Source organism: Heptranchias perlo, chromosome 4 (assembly GCF_035084215.1).
Source record: "Heptranchias perlo isolate sHepPer1 chromosome 4, sHepPer1.hap1, whole genome shotgun sequence".
Classification (NCBI taxonomy): domain Eukaryota; kingdom Metazoa; phylum Chordata; class Chondrichthyes; order Hexanchiformes; family Hexanchidae; genus Heptranchias; species Heptranchias perlo.
In genome coordinates, this window is record NC_090328.1 from 50,148,548 (window position 1) to 50,174,087 (window position 25,540).

Sequence of the window (25,540 nt, forward strand, 5' to 3'; positions counted from 1 at the left end):
TACGTAAAACACAGATGCAGGTCCTGTCCCTGTGTTTACAAACTGTTAAGTAATGTTAAAATATTGAATAAAGGTTGCGCACTACTATATCCCACATCCTCCAATCTGCACGCCAGACCTCACCAATCTGCCGATCTGAGTTTGCACCAGGCCTGCGAGAGAGCGTGCACCAAGGTTCTCTGCTGATGCACTCGAGACCTTGGTACAAGAGGTGGACAGAAGGAAGCGCATCCTATATCCGCATTGGGACAAGAGGCCCTCCAGACAAATGCTCCCAACGTAGTGGGAGGCAGTAGGGGACGAATTCAATGCCAGACACATAGCACCACAAACATGGATGCAGTGCAGGAAGAAGTTCAATGCTTTGACACGAATGGTCAAGGTGAGTGAGGTCAACTGTCAAGTGACATCTCCTACCAACTGCACCACTACCCACATCCACTGCTCCACGCACAACAACCCCCATCACCCACATACTAACCAACACTTTCAATCAGTACTCAACTCTTCCGATCAGATGCTTCTTCTCACCCTCACACATTACCACTGTTGCAAGCCACACAACCACAACTCACAGGTCACACGCACTGGCAGCTATTCAACCATGACAGGCACATCATCCAAACATCTTGCTGGACACTCACCGACACATGTCCTTCTTTCTTGCAGGAGAAGGTGGCGTATTACAGGAGGCAACAAGTGGCAGTGGCTCCATGGAACATGAACTTGCTGTCCTCTCTCAGGATGACAGCATTCCTGTCTCACCCCTGCCACTCCACCAGTGCCCTTGCTGTTGCCTGTCAGCTAGCCAGCCCACTCCCTGTAGAGTATTGAAACTTTATTATAGGAACATAGGAAGATAGGAACAGGAGTAGGCCATTTAGCCCCTCGAGCCTGTTCCACCATTCAATGAGATCATGGTTGATCTGTGACCTAACTCCATATACCTGCCTTAGCCCCTTATCACTTAATACTTTTGGTTAACAAAAATCTATCAATCTCAGATTTAAAATTAACAATTGAACTAGCATCACCTGCCATTTGCAGAAGAGCATTCCAAACTTCTACTACCCTATGCATGTAGATGCATTTCCTAACTTCACTCCTGCAAGTCCTGGCTCTAACTTTTAGGCTATGTCCCCTAGTCTTAGTATTTGTACCTCCAAAAACAGGAACAAATACATCAGTAGCTGAAGCAATAATCCAGCAACTAACCTGTAACTCCTGCATGATCCCTTTAAATAGCGCTAGTGAGGGGGTCCTCCATTCTGTTTACGACCTGTTTAGCTGTGCGAGGTTAAGACAGTGCGTTGGCTGGAGCATTGAGTTCCAAAATCGCATCTGTCCCTTTAAATTAGCGTTGCACACTGATCTACTGCATATTCTCCCTATTTTACATGCTGCCGGCGTTCATTAGCTGCGCGTGCGCAAACACCTTTACCAAGATGGCGACTGGAGCACGTCACACTAGAAGTGTGCGTGCGCATTCCGGACGCCATTTTGCGCTCCTTCGGAGTCCACATAGTGCCTTCGAAACGGGCGCTACTTGGCCCAATTTATAGCCCCATATATTCACTTTGGCAGCTTTTTACTGAAACCAAGGTAGAACGGTTAATGCAAAAATTATGGGTAGGATAAAGTGTAGCCGTACGGGTAAAGAAGTTTAACAATTCAGGATAATGTCTCACGAGTTAATTAGAACCAGAACTTAACAATCTATGGTGGCTTTTTGGATCAGCAACTGGTACATTTTTTTAAAAATTTTCTCAGGCAATTTTCTCCCCTCCTCTCCTCCAAGGCATTGCTGGGATAAGGTTCCAGAGGGTCTGGGCACATACAAGTATTTTGTCCAAGTCAGCCTTATTCATGTATGAACTTTGACAGTGAGTGCTGGCAGTATATTTTGAGTGTGGTGATGTCACCGGAAACATTAGTTCTATCCATACACACGCATTTCCAGCAGAGGCTGCTGGACAGCGATCAGGAACTTGAAACCCAGACGACTTTCCATTTCCTCGGGGTGAGACCAATTGTAACATAACTGCCCCACCCCAGCTCACATCAGAAAGAAAAAGGAATTGATCTTGATTTGTTTGGTTCAACTACTCAATGGATAAACTCACTGAGCTATGATGGGAACAAAGTATGATATTGTGAGTAGGCCTGGTAATCTTACAGCACCGTTACAAAAGCATGAGAACATAAGCAACAAATAACACTGCATGTACATGACTTCAGCAGTGCTTCAAGTCCTAAAGAAAGCTGCAGCACCCAGTACGTACAAACAATATAATCTGGCTAGGACAAATGAGGTAACTTAAAAAGTGTGGCTCCCAGAAATATTTTATGTATGATCTTAGCATTAGAGGCAAATCTATGGTGGCTTTGTCCTGATTATCCTGGGGGGTGGAGGGGGAGGGCAGGGAAGGGAGGTAAATTGGCTGAAATTTAAATGCGTTAAACTTGAAAAGTTCTATTGGTTTGCATTTTTCAAACATACTTTTCTTTCAAACATACAATGGCTAGGAGTCGGAAAACATGACAATTATTACCATCAATCAATTCAGAAAATGTGTGATATTCCACCTGCCTCCTGCGCTTTAAAGCAACACACATCACTAGGGTTCTGATGATGAACTAAAAATGCAGGAGGTCAATCAGCATCCGAAAGAAAAAGATAGGTTAAAATTTTAGGTGTGACCCCTCATCAGAACTTAAATTGAACTCAACTTTCTGATGAGGGGTCACGGACAAAACGTTGACAAAATGTTCACCCAGCTTTCTCTTTCAGAGGCTGACGATGCACTGAGCATTTTCACTATTTTTACATTTTTGTTTCATATTTCCATAGTTTCATTTCTCTTTTTGTCTCAAATTTGAAATATTAGGACAATTTCCTGATAGGAAACCTCGCCCGCTGGTCAGACGTGTCGGCAGTGCGTACTTGGAAATTCAGCCCCAAAGGCGATTAACCACGTGATTTGCATCTCACAGCTCACCTTGTCATTTAACCCCATCAATGTGAGCAGGTGGGGTCAATTTTACGAACACATTAAAATTAACGGATGGAGAATTTCCTGATATTCATTTCTGGTAAGCGAGACTCTCCACTGAAAGGAAACATTCAGAAAATCAGCTCGTGTGTTATCCTATATCACGATGTGGAGATGCCGGTGATGGACTGGGGTTGACAAATGTAAGGAATCTTACAACACCAGGTTATAGTCCAACTGTTTTATTTGAAAATCACAAGCTTTCGGAGGCTTCCTCCTTCGTCAGGTGAGCGAGTGTGGGATTCCATGGAAGGTTACCGCATTTATATTCAGAGAACAATACCTGGTGATTACAGATAATCTTTCCAACTGCCCGTTGTCAAGGCAATCAAAGTGTTCAGACAGAGAGGTGTTACCAACAGGACCACCGAATATACAAACGGCCAGAACACAAAACAGAGAGAGAGAGAGGGAGAGAAACATCCGAAAGGAAGAGAAAGACAGAGAATGATCCGTTGTGTTAAAAACAGATAACTTTTTTTCGCTGGTGGGGTTACGTGTAGCGTGACATGAACCCAAGATCCCGGTTGAGGCCGTCCTCATGGGTGCGGAACTTGGCTATCAATTTATGCTCGACGATTTTCCGTTGTCGTGTGTCTCGAAGGCCGCCTTGGAGAACGCTTACCCGAAGATCGGTGGCTGAATGTCCTTGACTGCTGAAGTGTTCCCCGACTGGGAGGGAACCCTCCTGTCTGGCGATTGTTGCGCAGTGTCTGCATGGTCTCGCCAATGTACCATGCTCCGGGGCATCCTTTCCTGCAACGTATGAGGTAGACAACGTTGGCCGAGTCACAGGAGTATGAACCATGTACCTGGTGGGTGGTGTCCTCTCGTGTGATGGTGGTGTCTGCGTCGATGATCTGGCATGTCTTGCAGAGGTTACCGTGGCAGGGTTGTGTGGTGTCGTGGACGCTGTTCTCCTGAAAGCTGGGTAATTTGCTGCGAACGATGGTCTGTTTGAGGTTGGGTGGCTGTTTGAAGGCGAGCAGTGGAGGTGTGGGGATGGGCTTAGCGAGGTGTTCGTCGTCATCGATGACATGTTGAAGGCTGCGGAGCACATGGCGTAGTTTCTCCGCTCCGGGGAAGTACTGGACGACGAAGGGTACTCTGTTGGTTGCGTCCCGTGTTAGTCTTCTGAGGAGGTCTATGCGATTTTTCGCTGTGGCCCGTCGGAACTGTCGATCGACGAGTCGAGCGTCATATCCCGTTCTTACTAGGGCGTCTTTCAGCGTCTGTAGGTGTCCATCGCGTTCCTCCTCGTCTGAGCAGATCCTGTGTATTCGCAGGGCCTGTCCATAGGGGATGGCCTCTTTGACGTGGTTAGGGTGGAAGCTGGAAAAGTGGAGCATCGTGAGGTTGTCCGTGGGCTTGCGGTAGAGTGAGGTGCTGAGGTGCCCGTCTTTGATGGAGATTCGTGTGTCCAAGAAAGAAACTGATTCTGAGGAGTAGTCCATGGTGGGCTTGATGGTGGGTTGGAACTTGTTGATGATATCGTGTAGTCTCTTCAGTGATTCTTGGCGAAGAATCACTGAAGAGACTACACGATAACATCGACAAGTTCCATCCCACCATCAAGCTCACCATGGACTACTCCTCAGAATCAGTTTCTTTCTTGGACACACGAATCTCCATCAAAGACGGGCACCTCAGCACCTCACTCTACCGCAAGCCCACGGACAACCTCACGATGCTCCACTTTTCCAGCTCTCACCCTAACCACGTCAAAGAGGCCATCCCCTATGGACAGGCCCTGCGAATACACAGGATCTGCTCAGACGAGGAGGAACGCGATGGACACCTACAGACGCTGAAAGACGCCCTAGTAAGAACGGGATATGACGCTCGACTCGTCGATCGACAGTTCCGACGGGCCACAGCGAATAATCGCATAGACCTCCTCAGAAGACTAACACGGGACGCAACCAACAGAGTACCCTTCGTCGTCCAGTACTTCCCCGGAGCGGAGAAACTACGCCATGTGCTCCGCAGCCTTCAACATGTCATCGATGACGACGAACACCTCGCTAAGGCCATCCCCACACCTCCACTGCTCGCCTTCAAACAGCCACCCAACCTCAAACAGACCATCGTTCGCAGCAAATTTCCCAGCTTTCAGGAGAGCAGCGTCCACGACACCACACAACCCTGCCATGGCAACCTCTGCAAGACATGCCAGATCATCGACACAGACACCACCATCACACGAGAGGACACCACCCACCAGGTACATGGTTCATACTCCTGTGACTCGGCCAACGTTGTCTACCTCATACGTTGCAGGAAAGGATGCCCCGGAGCATGGTACATTGGCGAGACCATGCAGACACTGCGACAACGGATGAACGGACACCGCGCAACAATCGCCAGACAGGAGGGTTCCCTCCCAGTCGGGGAACACTTCAGCAGTCAAGGACATTCAGCCACCAATCTTCGGGTTAGCGTTCTCCAAGGCGGCCTTCGAGGCACACGACAACGCAAAATCGAACAGAAATTGATAGCCAAGTTCCGCACCCATGAGGACGGCCTCAACCGGGATCTTGGGTTCATGTCACGCTACACGTAACCCCACCAGCGAAAAAAAGTTATCTGTTTTTAACACAACAGGTCATTCTCTGTCTTTCTCTTCCTTTCGGATGTTTCTCTCCCTCTCTCTCTCTCTCTGTTTTGTGTTCTGGCCGTTTGTATATTCGGTGGTCCTGTAGGTAACACCTCTCTGTCTGAACACTTTGATTGCCTTGACAACGGGCAGTTGGAAAGATTATCTGTAATCACCAGGTATTGTTCTCTGAATATAAATGCGGTAACCTTCCATGGAATCCCACACTCGCTCACCTGACGAAGGAGGAAGCCTCCGAAAGCTTGTGATTTTCAAATAAAACAGTTGGACTACAACCTGGTGTTGTAAGATTCCTTACATCCTATATCACGGTTGAATCTATAAAAATGACCATATTGCACTTAACTTTTTGATTGGATTTAGTTCTTACAAATGATAATATTCCAGTCAACTTGAACACAGTTATGCATCTCAAATTTATTCATTCGGAGAATAGTAAAAGATACGTTCTATTGTTTTCTGTATTTTCATTAGGGTAAGAGAGCCACTGCAGAATGATAGGATATGACTACACTCATATCAACAACATCAAGAAGCTTGGGTAATCAGCTAGAGCAAATATCACATATGCTTTCTTCCCGACCAGACTGCAAGAAATTAAACATCACCACTAGGAGGCCAATTATTAATACTAGTGCGAGTGTGTTAATCTGTAGGAAACTGTCACAGGATAGGTAAAATAGCAACATAAATGAAGATGGACATTTTACTCTTCTTTCGTGCCATTTTTGAAAAAGGAGGTACATCAAAATCTGAAGTGGTTGAAATGACCAAGTTTGAAGATTTCCCAAACTTGATTCAACACTAGCCCTTAAACTCCACCACAATATTGCCAATATGCCAGAAGTGATTCCTTGAAACCTCCTCAGGTTGTCAGAAAAGTATTATTTGATCAATTCTGTCCTGAGCAAGAGGCTAAATTTTCTGGCAAACTCACCAAATCCAGCTGCAAGGTGTTGATCTTCTTCATAGTACAAACTCTCCAGCCAGACATCATGTAATCTTGCTGAAAAGCATTAAGCTGACAAACAGATTCATGCGTGCCATTTAATAACTGTATTCAAAAGTCTCAGCATTCTCATCTTGGTCCTTCAGTCAGCTAACACACAGGCCTTTGCATCCCTGCAATGGGGTGACTTATCTCTTAATAAAAAGGTCTACGTTGTTTTAGTTAAACCTAAGAAAACTTGATTTAACTTGCATTGTTCAATGAATTTTCACGCCCATCAACCTAATGCTGGGAAATGGAACTTTGACCATTTTTTTCGCAAAACATCAGTGTCGAGCACTTCCAAATGAGGTGTCGCGTGGGTCATGTGCAGGGTAAAGCATCCTCTCCTCTGTCCATCGATGTGCCGCAACCCCACCTACCTAAAAGAGCCTCCGACTGAACCTTTATGGGGTTTTTTTCATTTTTACATCAAGAGACTGGAATGACCAATTTTGTGTCAGTTTATGTGAAATCGTGGGCAGTTTCCTGCTGTGAACTTTAGTAAATGAGGACAGCCCAAATGAATCTAGTAAATGATCCTTATAGCGACCAGAGACAAGAGACTTTCACCTTGTTCGTCTGAACTGAATTTGAACCTAGGTCTCGGAGGTGAAAGGACAGTGTACTAAGTGTCACTTTGTTCACCCAAAAGCATCAAACCATCTTCCCCTTCCTTATGTGATTAACCCTAGCCTCCCCAAAAAAAACTATGAAGTGGGGAAAAAAAAACTGATAAAGTTCCAGCTGTCATGCTGATTTTCTTCTACTGATTATCAGTAAAGGAATTTCTAAACCTGATTTGAATAAATTAGTAAATCTGGAAAATGTTACATTCTCGCCCAAAACTGGACTACTCTACTTGATAGTTATTTTTATACCTTAAAAAAATACATGCCTGTTTACCACAATCAAAACAAGGCAGTGTAATTTCTCTGCCCACCCTGATACTCAGACAGTCTGGGAGACAAGGGTTCATTATCTGTCGACCCTGATTCTCCCTATTTTCATGCTGGCGTTTTGAGGGCACTTCAGATTTGACTCCCTACCTGCTGCCAAAATGTGAAGTATGAATTAATCCACAGGTTTACTTACCCCTTTTGAATATGTACTTGTCACATTTCAAATTTTTTTGACCATTTTTCCACAGAAAGGAATTTGAACAAGAGTTACTTTTAATCTTGGGTTTTTAAAAGTTCATTTATAGGTTTAAAAAAAGGCATCAAGATGAAAGATGGTTAAAATGGTACATGGAAGTTGTTTTTTTCCAGAGACTAAACAATGAATGATTCATTAGCTTGTCTGGGTAATCGGAAAAGTCCTTTCACCCATTGTGGTGGAAAATCCTTTGATCTCTGTCTGTGAAGGTGAGGTTAAAAAGAAATGATGTGGAGATGCTGGTGATGGACTGGGGTGTACAAATGTAAGGAATCTTACAACACCAGGTTATAGTCCAACAAATAAAACTGTTGGACTATAACCTGGTGTTGTAAGATTCCTTACAGTTAAAAAGAAAGGCACAGACACCTAAAAGGAAGTCAGGCAGTGAACTGCTGTGAAAAGATTAAAAAAGACAGGAGACTTTAGAGAGATGTGGTTCTGCCCTGGGCTGTAGGGTAGAATGTAAAGGAGTAATCGGGATGTAGAGGAGCAATGGGGATGAAATTGGTCTTCGGCAGTAGCATTAAAAAAAAGGGCAATCGCAAAAAGGCAGCCTATTTTACACCCACCCGATTTTTTTTCCCATTGAAGTCAATAGAAAAGTAAAATTGGGTGGTGGGAGTGGGGGATAAAACACATTGCCAATTTGTTATCACCCATTTTGCAGTACAGCCGAAGATTAATAACACCCCAATTATGTTTGAGTAGAATGACCCACTGAAGTGGGGTAGTGTAGCGAGTTCATCATTTCTACATCTTTACACAAAGTTATTTTACCAATTGAACGAAAGGAATCTGATCATAACTGTCACTCTTATGTTCACCTTACTGTTACACCCCCAGGTTCCGCTACCACACAAGTAGATACAGGGCAGTGCGAGCCAACACTCATAAAAGTAAGTCACTCAGGCCATTTAGGGGAGCAACTGATGCCACTAAGCTCAAGAAAGTATCTATGGCAGACCAGAATTTGTAACAGTGCTACACACACAGATATTTGCCACGTTAGAGGAAATGTAGTCTCCCAAACAAACTGGTCACATTACACTTAACAAGATAAACATGTAGCTGTTAGAAATTAAGTTGGTCATTATTCCTGCAAGTGGACTTGAACCCACTAGAGACAAGGACAACTGAACGAAGGCAGAACACACTACAAAAGGAAAAAGGATGGTGATGTAGGTGTGGACGAGTATAAATTATACAGGAAATGAGAATAGAGTCAGAGAGGAAGTGAATAAAATGACCAAAACAAATGCTTTTAATTTCAGGATATGCTTATATGAGGCGGAGAACAGGATGGGGGAAGTGTCTAAAATTGTTATTATGGCAACTCAGACAAAAGATGATGGGAGGTAATGTTACTCCTAGATCTCATGCCTTTTTTTAAACCTACATCCCTGCACATGGTATATGCACTATTATTTATGTTTTATGATGGTTTTTCCCCACTGTTGTGATACACTGTATTCATTATGTGGTCAAAAATATATAGAAAACAAAACAATGTCAATGTGAGTTTAATATTTGCGCCTACATTTTGGTAAAAATTAATAGATTTGTAGAAGCTGATGCGACCAATGACTGACTCATTGTTCAAGCACTGCTCTCACTGCCACAAATAAACATGGTAAATAGTCTTGGAAAACATTTACCACACCATCCTACTGCACCGCTAGAAATTCAACATGTGGGAAATTTCCATGTAACTGAAATTTGAAAGACGTGACAATGTTGTATCTCATTTAATTAAAGCCAAACGGAATTCCCAATGGATTTTTTTAATGTTTAAATCATGAATTAAAACAAAATGAAAGCATGAAAACAATCCATGAGCTATTAATCAATAAACGACCTGTCCTCTCATGTGAATAAAGAATCCTTCCATAAGGTATAGTTACAAGCTGTGTTTCCCTGCAACACTAATATCACAAAGGAAATCACAGGAAAGGGGTGGGACCTCCTGTTGCCCGTTGCTCTGTAGTTCATCTACTCCAGCTTGCTTAGCCGCAGAGATTTGAAAAGCAGTAGAGATTTGAAAAATCTCCACGTTCATAATTCTGAATAACTACTGCCTGTTAATGAATGTGAATACTATTCTTTTTGCTTGTGCACAAAAGTAAGTTTTTTTTTAAAAAAAGACTCAGAAACCTAGAAATTCGGCTAGGCAATAAACGGCCACCAATTACGAGCCAGAAGTGCACCACGCGCCATATTGGTAAAGGCCAAATAAAGGAGTGCAGCGTCCACACCTGAAACAGGCATTAGGCCCTTTGCATATGCAAATAAGGGGCCTACCGGCTGTTTGAGGCCGCCCACTGCTTATATGCGGCTTAACTGATGGTCCTTAAAGAAACAGCTTGTTAGGCCGCAACCAACAAGGTAAGTTTTTAAAATATACTTACCTTGTTGGTTGCGGCCTATACAATCCCCCCATCGCCGTGCAGCCCCCCCCCCACATCGACACCACACTTCTCCATCGGCCACCAATTTCCTACCAACCCTGCACCCCACCCCCACACCGAAAGCGGCGACTACTTTTAACCAATTTTGCGAACAGTGGTGGAAATTCAACTCACTCTATAAAGAGTTAATTCTCAGTTTCTCTATCAGTTGTGGAGTAAATTAATGACCCGAAGGTAACAAGTGTAAGCATCTTCAAGATCTTGATATTTATGCCCATTTTATACTCCAGCTCTAATAGGCTTTTGAAGGGTAGTCATGAATATTAACCACCCTGAACACATTTGCAGATCTTTGATGTGTAATTCTCAGAGCTTTCCTGCATTGAATCTATTTTACTAAAAGATATCAGTAGGCAGGAGACTTCATTAGAACTCAGCAAGCACTAATATATAATCTTCCTACTCTACCAGAGTACTTTATAATGCTGTTCTTTCTCTTCATAACATTTCTAATTACAATTTTACACAGTAACCTAACAGAAAAAATTATAACTTCAATTAATTAGATGTAACTGTTTTATTTTCAATGATGTACACGGAATGTACTGCCATAATGTAAGACTATCCTCCTGAACAAGACACACACGAGTAACATTTTTATGGGGGATGTGTGTTTGCGTGAACGAGAGGGTGCAAGTGGAATACCTCTGCAAGTTGTGTGTGTGATGCTTTATCGATACAGGTATGGGGTATGTGTGTCAGTCTATGGGTGTGTTGGTGTGGAAGTATCGGTGTTGATATGTTTTAAGTGGGTGTGAGACTGCATGAATGGGTATGTTTGTGCATGTATCCATGGGTGCGATCAATTCACCCTGGATGCGTTTCAAGGCATCAGGGTTAGTACTGTCTGCAAAATGTTGATCATCATGGGGTACACATCTGACAAGAAAGAACCTACATTTAAGTAGCACCTTTCACGACCTCAGGATATCCCAAAGCACTTCACAGCCAATTAAGTAATTCTGAAGTGTTGCAACGTAGGGAAATGCAGTAACCAATTAATGCACAGCAAGGTCCCACAAAAAACAACAAGACAATGACCAGATAATCTGTTTAAGTGATGTCAGTTGAGGGATAAATATTGTGCAGAACATCAGGAGAACTCCCTTTCAGTCCTCCAATAGGACATTTTAGGCCCACTTAAGAGGGCAGATGGGGCCTTGGTTTAATGTATCATTCTAAAGCATCAGCCTAGATTATGTGCTCAAGCTTCTGCAGTGCAGCTTGAACCAATGACCTTCTGAATCAGAAGCAAGAGTTCTACGACTGAGCCAACACAAAGCTCTAAACAAGAAGAGGGAAGATCGGACAATTGGGTGCAGAGGTGAACCAGCCCATTCATAGCCCTCAATCATTGAAATTAATGTAAGGACTTACACAACACCAGGTTATAGTCCAACAGTTTTATTTTAAATCACAAGCTTTCGGAGCTTACCTCCTTCACCTGACGAAGGAGGTAAGCTCCGAAAGCTTGTGATTTAAAATAAAACTGTTGGACTCTAACCTGGTGTTGTGCAAATCCTTACATTTGTCCACCTCAGTCCATCACCGGCATCTCCACATCATTGAAATTAATAACTGGAACATTAGGAAGGCCATAAATCAAGCTCAGTGACCCTCTGCCCCCAATTATAGGGTCACTGAGCTTGCGTGAGGCTTCACACCAGGAGCACTAACTTGTGAAATTAATCTCTAATTATACTTAACCTATATTGTAAAATAGATCAATGTTAGGAAAAATTCTGCATTTATCTTCCTTGTGCTGAGTTCGGTCTAATTTATATACTTATAATTTATATACTTTCAATAATCTGGCAGTCTAATTAAGATGGGTCATATGGGCTGAGGGTGGCTATGCATTGATCCATTTCCAGTTGTTTAATGGGAAGAGGAGTATCTGAATCCCCCTGTACAAGGAGTTACAGGCATGTAGCTAATTTCTCCTGATTTAATGGGAAGAGCTAGTGCCAACCCAATGCTTGGTTCCTTAACTGAAAGCATACACGTGCCTATCAAATTCCTGATGATTTAATGGGAAGGAAAGAATACACATCTATTTTATTCCTAGACACGGGTGGCATATGCATTCCTGCCTAAACTCCCCCAACTAAAGCCAACATGCTAGAATGACATGAAGTCCAAAGACTCAAATCCACGATCCTCTGGTAAAGCACTTCTTCTGATTGAGGTACCAGGTAGTTTTCTGCACTACCATTTTTTAAAGAATGGAGAAAACCGGGGGTAAAGGACCACTGACATCAAGGAACAATGAACTGCTCAGTAATATTCACGCATGAAGCATTTTTAGTGCTCTCCCTCCGTGCTTACAAAAGGAAACTCCTCCCATTTTAAAATGTGAGCTTTCTCATATTTCTATTTGATATAGGGCTCTTTTCTTTCTAACAATTAGAAACTAAAATAAAATCTATTTATTGTCTCAAACAAAGGAAATCAAAATCACAACAATTCTAGGAACTGTGCACAAGCTGTTACTGGCATAAGTAATGGTTTCTTTAAGATATGAGTTCCTGTGTGTGCTACCACACCACTTCAATACTGTAACAATAAATGTATTTAAAACCAGCCTTATAGAAGATGCCCTGCTTAAGGACAACTTAATTTCTTCAAACCTAACCGTTAAATGCTTGGACTAGTTGCCTCCAAATCAAAATTCTCAACAGCTTATATTTATTTTGCACACTCAAATGGCCAGTTTTGCTGGTCGCTGTACATCTTCAGAATTACATATAGGGACGGAGAACACATTAAGACTAATGCATCGAGAGCATTTTCCAGTTCACGATTGGTAAGAATATACAATCCTGTGACCATGGGTCAATTATGCAAGAGCACCACATCATCTTGGTATCATCTTGTCAATACAGCTTTGAACATGTAGGTCCCGATTTAAACTGCCCCCACCTAGCGGAAACCGGGCAGGGGGGCACAGTTAAAATAACGGGTGTCAATCCTGCTGCCTTCCCAGCATGTCCCTATATTAACCCGCTCTTTTGAGCAGGTGAGCAGGGCACCCACAGGAAGGAAGCAGGGTCCTGTTTTAAATATGCAGATCGGGTCCGATGATGTCATCAGGATCCGATCTGCATTTTCAGCCTGAGCAGGGGAGGGAGTGGAGATGGGAGTGGTGTCGGACCCCCAGTCAGGCAAAACCTGCTAGGAGCCAGATCCTGAGCCAGTAGAGGTCCAGCAGGTAAGTTTGAAAGTTATTTTTCAGGTTTTCTTGTGGGCCAGGAGAATCGAGAGTGATCCTCCAGGCCTCACAAGGCCTTGAACTGGGCTATAACCCCTCCCCCCGATCGTGGCAAGACTTCCCCCTGCCATGATCAATGCAAGACCCCTACTCCATCCCCCTCCACCCCCCGATCGCGGTTCCGTTCACAGCCCTTCCCCACCCTCCAGATCGCAGCCTTGAGCTTCACCCCCTCCCCACCTGATTAACTGCCAGGGACCTTTCAGGAGCGAGATTAGAAAACATTTCTACACACAAAGGGTGGTAGAAGTTTGGAACTCTCTTCTGCAAACGGCAATTAATACTAGCTCAATTGCTAAATTTAAATCTGAGATAGATAGCTTTTTGGCAATCAAAGGTATTAAGGGATATGGGCCAAAGGCAGGTATATGGTGTTAGATCACAGATCAGCCATGATCTTATCAAATGGCGGAGCAGGCACGAGGGGCTGAATGGCCTTCTCTTGTTCCTATGTTCCTATGACCGTCCCCATGATTCCCAGCTACATCCTCCTGCCGCTTGCTTGTGTTCCCACCCGCAGCCAGGCTGTCAATCTGGCCGGCTGTCAGGCTGAAGACTGCAGCATTTTACTTAAACAAGGCCCTGCTGTTGAGATCGGCAGGAACTCGACTTCCCCGGCCATGTTGGGTTCTTTGGCCGAATACAGCCTCACCCGCACCCTCCTCGCCAATATCGGGGCCACAGAGTCAGTGGTGTCTCCACCACCCTGATCTATCTGAGTTGAATCTAAAAAATGATTTGCAAACCTACCCTCCTCGTCTGATTACTATTGGAACTGTGATTGCTATCACCTCATCTCATTTGTGAGAGCTGATTTTAATATTCACCAAATAACTGAAGTAAAATTCAGAGCCTGAGAGGAAAACAGAATCTTTCACTGGCAGCAAGGTTCAAATATTTACTATCCTGCATTGTGCAAACCATTTGAAAAAACACACATCTCAGAGAGAGATTTATTTAATCAAATTGCAGTGGAGTTGGTAGTTTGCGGTGTCGAATTATGGCTTTTCCTCCCATTTCTTCCTCTGGCTCAATCCTGAACTCAATATTTACACAAGGTTTTTGCTTAAATCTGATGTAACAGCATCCCAGTTTGAAAATATTAACAAGATATATATATTGCAAGCTTACTGCTTTAAAGAAATATCAGAACATCAGATTTAATGGAATGGGAGGAGCTAACTTTGCTGGGAAACACACTGACGAAAATTGTTCGACAATTGACTTTGTTGTTATAAAGGTAATAATGAACTAGTCTCCAAGACTTTGAAATTCACAACTACATGAAGTGGTTTCTACACATCTTACACAGCAAATTTATGCAGTAATAATGGTTCAGTTAAATTTTTTTTTTTTTTATTCGTTCACGGGATGTGGGCGTCGCTGGCAAGGCCGGCATTTATTGCCCATCCCTAATTGCCCTCGAGAAGGTGGTGGTGAGCCGCCTTCTTGAACCGCTGCAGTCCGTGTGGTGACGGTTCTCCCACAGTGCTGTTAGGAAGGGAGTTCCAGGATTTTGACCCAGCGACAATGAAGGAACGGCGATATATTTCCAAGTCGGGATGGTGTGTGACTTGGAGGGGAACGTGCAGGTGGTGTTGTTCCCATGCGCCTGCTGCCCTTGTCCTTCTAGGTGGTAGAGGTCACGGGTTTGGGAGGTGCTGTCGAAGAAGCCTTGGCGAGTTGCTGCAGTGCATCCTGTGGATGGTGCACACTGCAGCCACAGTGCGCCGGTGGTGAAGGGAGTGAATGTTTAGGATGGTGGATGGGGTGCCAATCAAGCGGGCTGCTTTATCTTGGATGGTGTCGAGCTTCTTGAGTGTTGTTGGAGCTGCACTCATCCAGGCAAGTGGAGAGTATTCCATCACACTCCTGACTTGTGCCTTGTAGATGGTGGAAAGGCTTTGGGGAGTCAGGAGGTGAGTCACTCGCCGCAGAATACCCAGCCTCTGACCTGCTCTCGTAGCCACGGTATTTATATGGCTGGTCCAGTTAAGTTTCTGGTCAATGGTGACCCACAGGATGTTGATGGTGGGGGATTCGGCGATGGTAATGCCGTTGAATGTCAAGGGGAGGTGGTTAGACTCTCTCTTGTTGGAGATGGTCATTGCCTGGCACTTATCTGGCGCGAATGTTACTTGCCACTTATCAGCCCAAGCCTGGATGTTGTCCAGGTCTTGCTGCATGCGGGCTCAGACTGCTTCATTATCTGAGGGGTTGCGAATGGAACTGAACACTGTGCAGTCATCAGCGAACATCCCCATTTCTGACCTTCTGATGGAGGGAAGGTCATTGATGAAGCAGCTGAAGATGGTTGGGCCTAGGACACTGCCCTGAGGAACTCCTGCAGCAATGCCCTGGGGCTGAGATGATTGGCCTCCAACAACCACGACCATCTTCCTTTGTGCTAGGTATGACTCCAGCCACTGGAGAGTTTTCCCCCTGATTCCCATTGACTTCAATTTTACGAGGGCTCCTTGGTGCCACACTCGGTCAAATGCTGCCTTGATGTCAAGGGCAGTCACTCTCACCTCACCTCTGGAATTCAGCTCTTTTGTCCATGTTTGGACCAAGGCTGTAATGAGGTCTGGAGCCGAGTGGTCCTGGCGGAACCCAAACTGAGCATCGGTAAGCAGGTTATTGGTGAGTAAGTGCCGCTTGACAGCACTGTCGACGACACCTTCCATCACTTTGCTGATGATTGAGAGTAGACTGATGGGGCGGTAATTGGCCGGATTGGATTTGTCCTGCTTTTTGTGGACAAGACATACCTGGACAATTTTCCACATTGTCGGGTGGATGCCAGTGTTGTAGCTGTACTGGAACAGCTTGGCTAGAGGCGCAGCTAGTTCTGGAGCACAAGTCTTCAGCACTACAGCTGGGATGTTGTCAGGGCCCATAGCCTTTGCTGTATCCAGTGCACTCAGCCGTTTCTTGATATCACGTGGAGTGAATCGAATTGGCCGAAGACTGGCATCCGTGATGGTGGGGATATCGGGAGGAGGCTGAGATGGATTATCCACTCGGCACTTCTGGCTGAAGATGGTTGCAAACGCTTCAGCCTTGTCTTGTGCACTCACGTGCTGGACTCCGCCATCATTGAGAATGGGGATGTTTGCAGAGCCTCCTCCTCCCGTTAGTTGTTTAATTGTCCACCACCATTCACGACTGGATGTGGCAGGACTGCAGAGCTTTGATCTGATCCGTTGGTTGTGGAATCGCTTAGCTCTGTCTATAGCATGTTGCTTCCGCTGTTTAGCATGCATGTAGTCCTGAGTTGTAGCTTCACCAGGTTGGCACCTCATTTTTAGGTACGCCTGGTGCTGCTCCTGGCATGCTCTTCTACACTCCTCATTGAACCAGGGTTGATCCCCTGGCTTGTTGGTAATGGTAGAGTGAGGAATATGCCGGGCCATGAGGTTACAGATTGTGCTGGAATACAATTCTGTTGCTGCTGATGGCCCACAGCGCCTCATGGATGCCCAGTTTTGAGCTGCTAGATCTGTTCTGAATCTATCCCATTTAGCACGGTGGTAGTGCCACACAACACGTTGGATGGTGTCCTCAGTGCGAAGACGGGACTTCATCTCCACGAGGACTGTGCGGTGGTCACTCCTACCAATACTGTCATGGACAGATGCATTTGCGACAGGTAGATTGGTGAGGACGAGGTCAAGTAAGTTTTTCCCTCGTGTTGGTTCGCTCACCACCTGCCGCAGGCCCAGTCTAGCAGCTATGTCCTTCAGGACTCGGCCAGCTCGGTCAGTAGTGGTGCTACCGAGCCACTCTTGGTGATGGACATTGAAGTCCCCCACCCAGAGTACATTTTGTGCCCTTGCTACCCTCAGTGCTTCCTCCAAGTGGTGTTCAACATGGAGGAGGACTGATTCATCAGCTGAGGGAGGACGGTAGGTGGTAATCAGCAGGAGGTTTCCTTGCCCGTGTTTGACCTGATGCCATGAGATTTCATGGGGTCCAGAGTCAATGTTGAGGACTCCCAGGGCCACTCCCTCCTGACTGTATATCACTGTACCGCCACCTCTGGTGGGTCTGTCCTGCCGGTGGGACAAGACATACCCAGGGATGGAGATGGAAGAGTCTGGGACGTTGGCTGAAAGGTATGATTCTGTGAGTATGGCTATGTCAGGCTGTTGCTTGACTGGTCTGTGGGACAGCTCTCCCAATTTTGGCACAAGTCCCCAGATGTTAGTAAGGAGGACCTTGCAGGGTGGACTGGGCTTGGTGTTTTGCCGTTGTCGTGTCCGGTGCCTCGTGGTCCGATGCCGGGTGGTCCGTCCGGTTTTATTCTTATGACTTTTCGTAGCGAGATTTTACAACTGAGTGGCTTGCTAGGCCATTTCAGAGGGCAATTAAGAATCAACCACATTGCTGTGGGTCTGGAGTCACATGTAGGCCAGACCGGGTAAGGGCGGCAGGCTTCCTTCCCTAAAGGACATTAGTGAACCAGATGGGTTTTTACGACAATCCGGTAGTTTCATGGCCATCATTACTGATACTTGTATTTTAATTGCTGAGATATTACACTGCAGGGAGAAAATAAGCGTCTTGGGTGAGAGATGACAAATTATTATGTCCTGTTGTTTGGGCTGGCTACCCTTGAATGACTTTCAATGGAACACCATTGTGAAGGTAGTGGCATTAATTTCTTTAATAACAAGCCGACACTTTGAGTTTTGCTGTGTGCACAGTGCATCCTGTGAAACGTATCTATATCACCATGAGGGAAATTGGCTAAAATACAGTATCATTAAACTTCCGATAAAAACATTATGCGGTACTTTTATTGTTTCACAGGCTCCAGGCTAAAGACACCCAAGGGTAAATGCTTCATGTATGCCATGCTACACTACAAGCTGGCCATGGGAATTATTCAGAGAACTGCCCTGAGTGTGTTGCTTTAATTCCGACAGCTGCTTCAAACCAACAATCGTAATTTTCTAAATGTTGGATCAGCCAAGAATGCATCATCCATAATGTGTGCTTTTTCTGCTCTATGTTTTTTTTAATTCATATATAGTGCACCTTTCAGATCTCGTTGTGTTGATAAATTGAAAAAACTCAGCAACAAAAGCCTGCCTCTGCTTTTTGATTGGTGTAAAATGTGATTTATTGTACTCACATTAGTAATTATTTTAAACAGAGTGTCCCCCCCCACCACTATTTCCACCACAACCACACACATGAAAATGTAATTCTGCTTTATGCTATATATCCTGGGCAGAAGTTAATGTGAACGAGGGAGAGGTCAGTCTATATCAAAGATAACCTAAGGGATTTGGGGAAAAGATTCATAAGAGCAAGATTTACATCATTATATTTTCAGATTCTAAACTATCACCAGTGACTGTCCCTTTAATTAAAATTTGTGCTAGCTAGAATCTAGATGGCACAGTGAACTAGCGTTGCCTTTCACTTCTGTGGTCTGGGTTCTGAAGAAACTATTTTTGTTCTCTAATGATCCATGCCTTTCTCTAGTTTCTCCCCTATCTCCCCTCATCTGAGCTCATCTTGTCCATGAGACCCACCTCCTGCTCTCTCAACCCCTTTCCCACTAAACTACTGGCCACCCAACTTCCCCTCCTGGTCCCCATGCTAGTTGACATTGTAAATGGTTCCCTCTACTCAGTTGCTGTCCCCTTTCCTTTCAAAGCAGCCATCATCATCGCACCTCTTAAAAAAAAAAACTACCCTTTATTCCTGTGTCCTTGCAAACCCCATCTCCAACCTCCCATTCCCCTCCAAAAGTCCTCGAATGTGTTGTCGCCTCCCACATATGTGCCCATCTTTCAAACTCCATGTTTGAATCCCACCAATCAGGTTTCCAGTCCTACCACAGCACTGAGACAGCCCTAATCAAAGTCACAAATCACATCCTTTGTGACTATAATCATGATGCACTATCCCTCATCCTTCTCAACCTCTATGCAGCCTTTGACTCAGCTGACCAGAGCATCCTCCTCCAATGCATCTCCTCCGTTGTCCAGCTGAGTGGAACTGCCCTTGCCTGTTTCCACTCTTACTTATCCAATCATAGCCAAAGAATCTCCAGCAGTGGCTTCTCCTCCCACCCCTACACCGTTATCTCTCGAGTCCCCCAAGGATCTATCCTTGTTTCCCTCCTCTTCATCATCTACATGCTACCCTTCGGCGACATCATCCCAAGTTATGGGGCATGATTTTTACTTGGAGCCGGGAACTCAGCGGGTGGGTAGATTTTTGCATGGGAAATCTTGAAGTGATGTGAGTGTATTGGAATCTGCAATCACAACTCGATTGAAGGTAATTAATTTTGCTTCCGGGTTTCCCGCGCGACAGTCAGCCAGATTGACAGGCTGTCTGTCTATCAGGAGAGATAGCAGCTGGGAATCGGAGAGGAGGGAGGGAAGGGGAGATTGTGGGCCGTGGAGGACATGGGGGTGGGAGGAGGGCGCCATAGAGGACATGGGGGAAGAGTACCGTGGAAGACATATGGGGGAGGGGGCCACGTAGGACACAGTGAGGGGCGGGGGGGTGGGGCGTGAAGGCCTTGGAGAAGATCACGAGCAGGGAGGTGATCGGGTTGGCAGTCAGAGGTCAGACATCAGATGATGATTCGGAGGTGGGGGGGTTATCTACCATCGGGGGTGGAGGTGGGGGGGGGTCCGATCGTTGGGCTTGGAGGGAACATTCCTGTTCCCTTTGGCCCACAAACAGTGCAATAAAGGCACTTACCCCATGGATCGGCTCTTCTCGCCTCCTTTCACCTTATGAGATTCAGAAGCCACTGGAAAACCCATGCGGGTGAGGTTAAATTAGTTTCAGCCTTAGGATCAACAAAAAATTAAGTACTTCAACTATTTCAATGAGGTACATTGCCCCTTTAACAATGGACTCATCGGCATTAAGCGGGGATGGGACCTCCAGGCTTTGGATGTGCGGTGCATCCAAATGCACCTGGGTTGAACCCAGGCGGGGCACATTGAAGCTGAGTTGCGTTTGCACTTCAAAAAGCTGCTACTTTAACTGCCCACCCACCCCCAACACACGCGTTCTTTGGGGTTAAAATTACCCCCATGGTGTCAGGCTCAAAATGTAAGCAGACGACACCCAGATCTGCATCTCCACCACCGCTCTCGACCTCTCACCAGCTTCCTTGTCCGTCATCCAGTCCTGAATGAGGCGATATTTCCTCCAGTTAAACATTGGGAAGCCCAAAACCATCATCATCGGCCCCTGCCACAAACTCCACACCCTCGCCACCAATTTCTTTCCCTTCCCCGGCAACTATCTTGGGTATAAGCCAACCGTTCACAACCCCGGCATCCTATCTGACACCAAGCTGAGCTTCTGACCCCATATTTCTCCATCACAAAGATCGCCTATTTCTACCTCCGTAACATTATCCATCTCTGCCCCTACCTCGGCCCATCTGCTGCTGAAACCCTCTTCCATGCATTTGTCTCATCCAGACTCAAATATTCCAATGCTCTCCTGGCCGGCTTCCCATCCTCCATCCTCCATCAACTTCAGCTCATCCAAAACTCTGCTGCCCATTTCCTAACCCCACCAAATCCTGCTCAACCACCACCTGTGTGCTCACTGATCTACTTTGGCTCCCCATCCCCCAAAGCCTCCAATTTAAAACTCTTGCATGTTCAAATCACTTCAATGCTTCACCCTCCCTACCTCTGTAGCCTTCTCCAGTCCTACATCCCACCGAGAACTGTGCGTTCTTCCAACTCAGGCCTTTGTGCATTCCCCACACCCTTTGCTCCAGAACCTTGGTTTCTCAGAGGTGAGAGAATGGAAGACCCTTCCACTTTCAATGCTAGAGATTTTAATTATTGGCAGATTTTAGCACTTGATCATCAGTCTAATTCAATGCAACACCCAGTCCTTGTACAAATTGTTCTTTCAATTCACTTAACTGATTAAATTTTTTACTTGTCTTGGAAATATAACAAAATTTCAATATGACAACTAAACTTTTAAAAACATTAATTAAGACATGTTTGGCCCCGATATTTACGGGGAGGTGGGGAAGGAGCGGGGGTGCGTGCCTGAAGCCGGGAAACTTGGAAATCCCGGGAAGGCATAGTTCCTGCCGAATTTAAAGGTAGGACCTCATTAGCACTCTTTTACTCCGTTTCCCGCTTGGCAGCTGGTGAAACTGAGAGGCTGGCTGGTTGCTGGGCGAGAAAGTCTGTGGTAGAAGGCCGCAGCCGGGGACCGCTGGAGACGGTCCCTGGCAATCGGAGAACATTGGGGGTTGGTTGTGGGGGGGCGGCTCAGAGCGCAGCAGCGAGGGAGAGATCGCAGGTAGGGGAGGCTGATCAGCGGGGTGGGGGAGGGGGAACGTCACGGCAGAAAGTTTGCTTGGGGTCGGTGGGGGAAGCACTCCTGCTCCTCCTGGCCCACAAACAGTGCAGGGAAAGTACTTGCCGGCTGGATCTGGCAGCTCCCGCCTCCCTTTAGATGCCGGGCTTCCCGAGCCCCAAAATCTAAGGAATGGAGCCTCATTTAAATATTATAGTTATGGACCCGCTTCTCCAGAGCGGGTTATTCAGACACCCCCAAACCCACCACGGTTAAAACGGAAGCAGGCTCGTTCATGGCAGGTTCCTCATATTTACCAATTTAAACCCCCTCCCACCCCCGACCATCGTGGGAGGGATAAAATTCCCCCGATAAATCTGAGCAAAAATATGAGTCATTTCGTGTGTATTCAAATCATTTACTTCCTCAACTATGTAGGAAGGAAGCACTGGCCCAGTAACATTTGGGACACAAGTAAAAGGTGATCTGACACACTGATCCCAGGTCTCAGTATTGCATACTTGAAAGATTCAACTTTCAGATGTTGGCCTATGGGAACCTAGGAACTAATAATGGCCTTGTTAGAAGATACAACTGTTTTTCGCATTTATACTGGTACCGATGAAGAAAAATTCACAGTGTGAAAAAAATGTGTTTTGGTTAAGTTGTGTTTAGCACACACCAGCTTAACAGGTTACTCTGCAGATCTTGAACCAAAAATAATGGGTTATATTTTCTATGCTCGCCCTCTATTTTTCATAGAAATTACTTATTTCACAGCTGGAGCTAGTAACATTGGGGTGGCCCGAGGCTTATTTTCACATCATTTTTATATCAGATATTCTTATAAAGAAAGGCTTGCATTTATATCAAAAGCAAAATACTGCACAGATTTTGTACAGGAAATCTGAAATAAAAACAGAAAATGCTGGAAATACTCAACAAGTCAGGCAGCATCTGTGAAGAAAGAAACAGAGTTAACATTTCAGGTCGATGACCTTGCATTTATATAGTGCCTTTCATGACCTCAGGGCATTCCAAAGCCCTTTTTACAGCCAAGGAAGTACTTTTGAAGTGTAGTCACTGTTGTAATATAGGAAACGGGGCAGCCAATCTACACACAGCAAGCTCCCACATATAGCAATGAAATAAATGACCACATAGTCTGTTTTAGGTGTTAGTTGAGAGACAAATGTTGGCCAGGACTCCTGGAAGAACTCTCCTACTCTTCTTTGAACAGTGCTGTGGAGTCTGTTACATCCACCTGAGAGGGTGGTTTAATGTCTCATCCAAGACAGCACCTCCAACAGCACAGCACTCCCTCAGTACTGCACTAAAGTGTTGAACACACAATCTAGGTTAAGTCTCTGAAATGGAACTTCAACCCATGACCTTTTGAATCAGAGGTGAAAATGCTACCATTGAGCCAAGGCTGGCACTTCTTATGACGGGTGTGTGGATTTCAGTACCATTCAGCTGACCCCTGGCAGCAATCCCCTCTGATTGAATGTTGCCTAAGTCTACCATCCACTGCAGCATCTCTCTCCCTCCATCAGCAGTGACAATGATGGATTGTCCTGGCCAAGTGCAGGTACTTCTGCCAAAATAGCCCCAGTGTGCTATTTATACCAAGTAAGAGACTTTTTAACTAGCTGAATAGCATTCTTACAGATGCTTTCCAATTGGTCAATCAGTTGTGTTATTTTTAGTGCATTCTAATACACTTAAGCTACCAGAATGCACACAAAATAAAGCTGGGTCATCCTGACAGTGTGTTAAATATTATATCCTATTTAACACACTGCTTGTGCGCTGAGTCATTTCACATCCATTGAGAATTAAGAGCTGATGAGGTGAAAATAAGTGTTTGGCAAAAAGAGGAAACCTGGCTTCTTGGAGGCAATTTTAGTAATGGAGATGTGGAATTCCATTTAAGGTCAGAGGAGAAGGTGAAGTCAAAATGTTGACAGATGAAGAAAGACTAAGTGGATTGGAAGGTAGCAAATGTAACCCCGCTATTCAAGAAGGGAGGGAGAGAGAAAATAGGGAACTACAGGCCAGACATCGGTCGCGGGAAAATGCTGGAATCCATTATTAAGGAAGTGGTAACAGGGAACTTAGAAAACATAATATGATTAGGCAGAGTCAACATGATTTTATGAAAAGGAAATCATGTTTGACAAATTTATTAGAGTTTTTTGAGGATGTAACCAGCAGGATAGATAAAGGAGAACCAGTGGATGTAGTATATTTGGATTTTCAAAAGACTTTCAATAAGGTGCCACATAAAACATAAGGGCTTATGGGTTGGGGTAATATATTAACATGGATAGAGGATTGGTTAAAGGACAGAAAACAGAGAGTAGAGATAAACAGGTCATTCTCAGGTTGGCAGGCTGTAATTAGTGGGTTGCCACAAGGATCAGAGCTTGGGCCTCAGCTATTTACAGTTTATATTAATGACTTAGATGAAGGCACTGAGTGTAATGTAACCAAGTTTGCTGATGATACAAAGCTAGGTGGGAAAGTAAGCTGTGAGGAGGACACAAAGAGTCTGCAAAGGGATATAGACAGGTAAGTGAGTGGGCAAGAAGGCGGCAGATGGAGTATAATGTGGGGAAATGTGAGGTTATTCACTTTGGTAGGAAGAATAGAAAAACTGAATATTTTTTAAATGTGAGAAACTATTAATTATTGGTGTTCAGAGAAACTTGGGTGTCCTCGTACAAGAAACACAAAAAGTTAGTATGCAAGTACAGCAAGCAATCAGGAAAGTAAATGTTGGCCTTTATTGCAAGGGGGTTGGAGTACAAGAGTAAGGAAGTCTTACTACAGTTGTACAGGGCATTGGTGAGACCTCACCTGGAGTACTGTGTACAGTTTTGGTCTCCTTATCTAAGGAAGGATATACTTGCCTCAGAGGCAGTGCAACTAAGATTCACTAGATTCATTCCTGGGATGAGAGGATTGTCTTATGAGGCGAGGTTGAGTAGAATGGGCCTATACTGTCTGGAGTTTGGAAGAATGAGAGGTGATCTAATTGAAACATATAAGATTATGAGGGGGCTTGACAGGGTAGATGCTGAGAGATTGGGCCTGATATTAGGAGGGCGGCGGGTTGGCAGCGGGGGGTCGACTGGGCGCGTGGGTAACGCGCCCAGTGAAATCGGGATGCTCCGCACGCGATTGCAGCTTGATTGAAGGTACTTACCTTTGCTTCCTGGTTTCATGCTGAAAAGCTGCGCAGCGGGCGGACTGCGCATGCGCAGCATAGGCTGTCAGCTGGAGGAGCCCTATTTAAAGGGGCAGTCCTCCACTGACCGATGCTGCAGAAAATAGGCAAAATTGCAGCATAGAGCAGCGTGGGGGAAGGCTGCTCCCAGGTTTAATGATGCCTCACTCCAGGTCTTATTGGGTGGGGTAAGTAGGAGGGGGAGGACAGAGATCTTCCCCCCGGTGGGCGGGAGGAAGTGGCCTGCCTCTGCCACCGTCACCAAGAAGGCCTGGCTCGAGGTGGCAGAGGAGGTCACCAGCACCAACATATTGCGCACCTGCATACAGTGCAGGAGGCGCTTCAATGACCTAAGTAGGTCAGCCAAAGTGAGTGCACTTACTCATTCCCCTACACTCCATCTGCCACATCACCGCCCCTACTCCACATCTCCTTCT

General features: G+C 45.3%; 1 protein-coding gene and 1 long non-coding RNA gene across 2 annotated transcripts in view; one reads left to right on the forward strand and one right to left on the reverse strand.

The window, feature by feature from the left end:
* LOC137320917 (solute carrier organic anion transporter family member 3A1-like) overlaps positions 1-25,540 on the reverse strand; it is a 304,829-nt gene that overhangs the window by 189,533 nt on the left and 89,756 nt on the right. The gene's annotated exons all lie outside the window — the stretch shown is intronic.
* On the forward strand, positions 1,980-18,607 carry LOC137320491 (uncharacterized). The gene is made up of 3 exons (XR_010962553.1): positions 1,980-2,153; positions 2,889-3,093; positions 18,371-18,607. It is a non-coding gene; the product is annotated as an uncharacterized lncRNA (long non-coding RNA).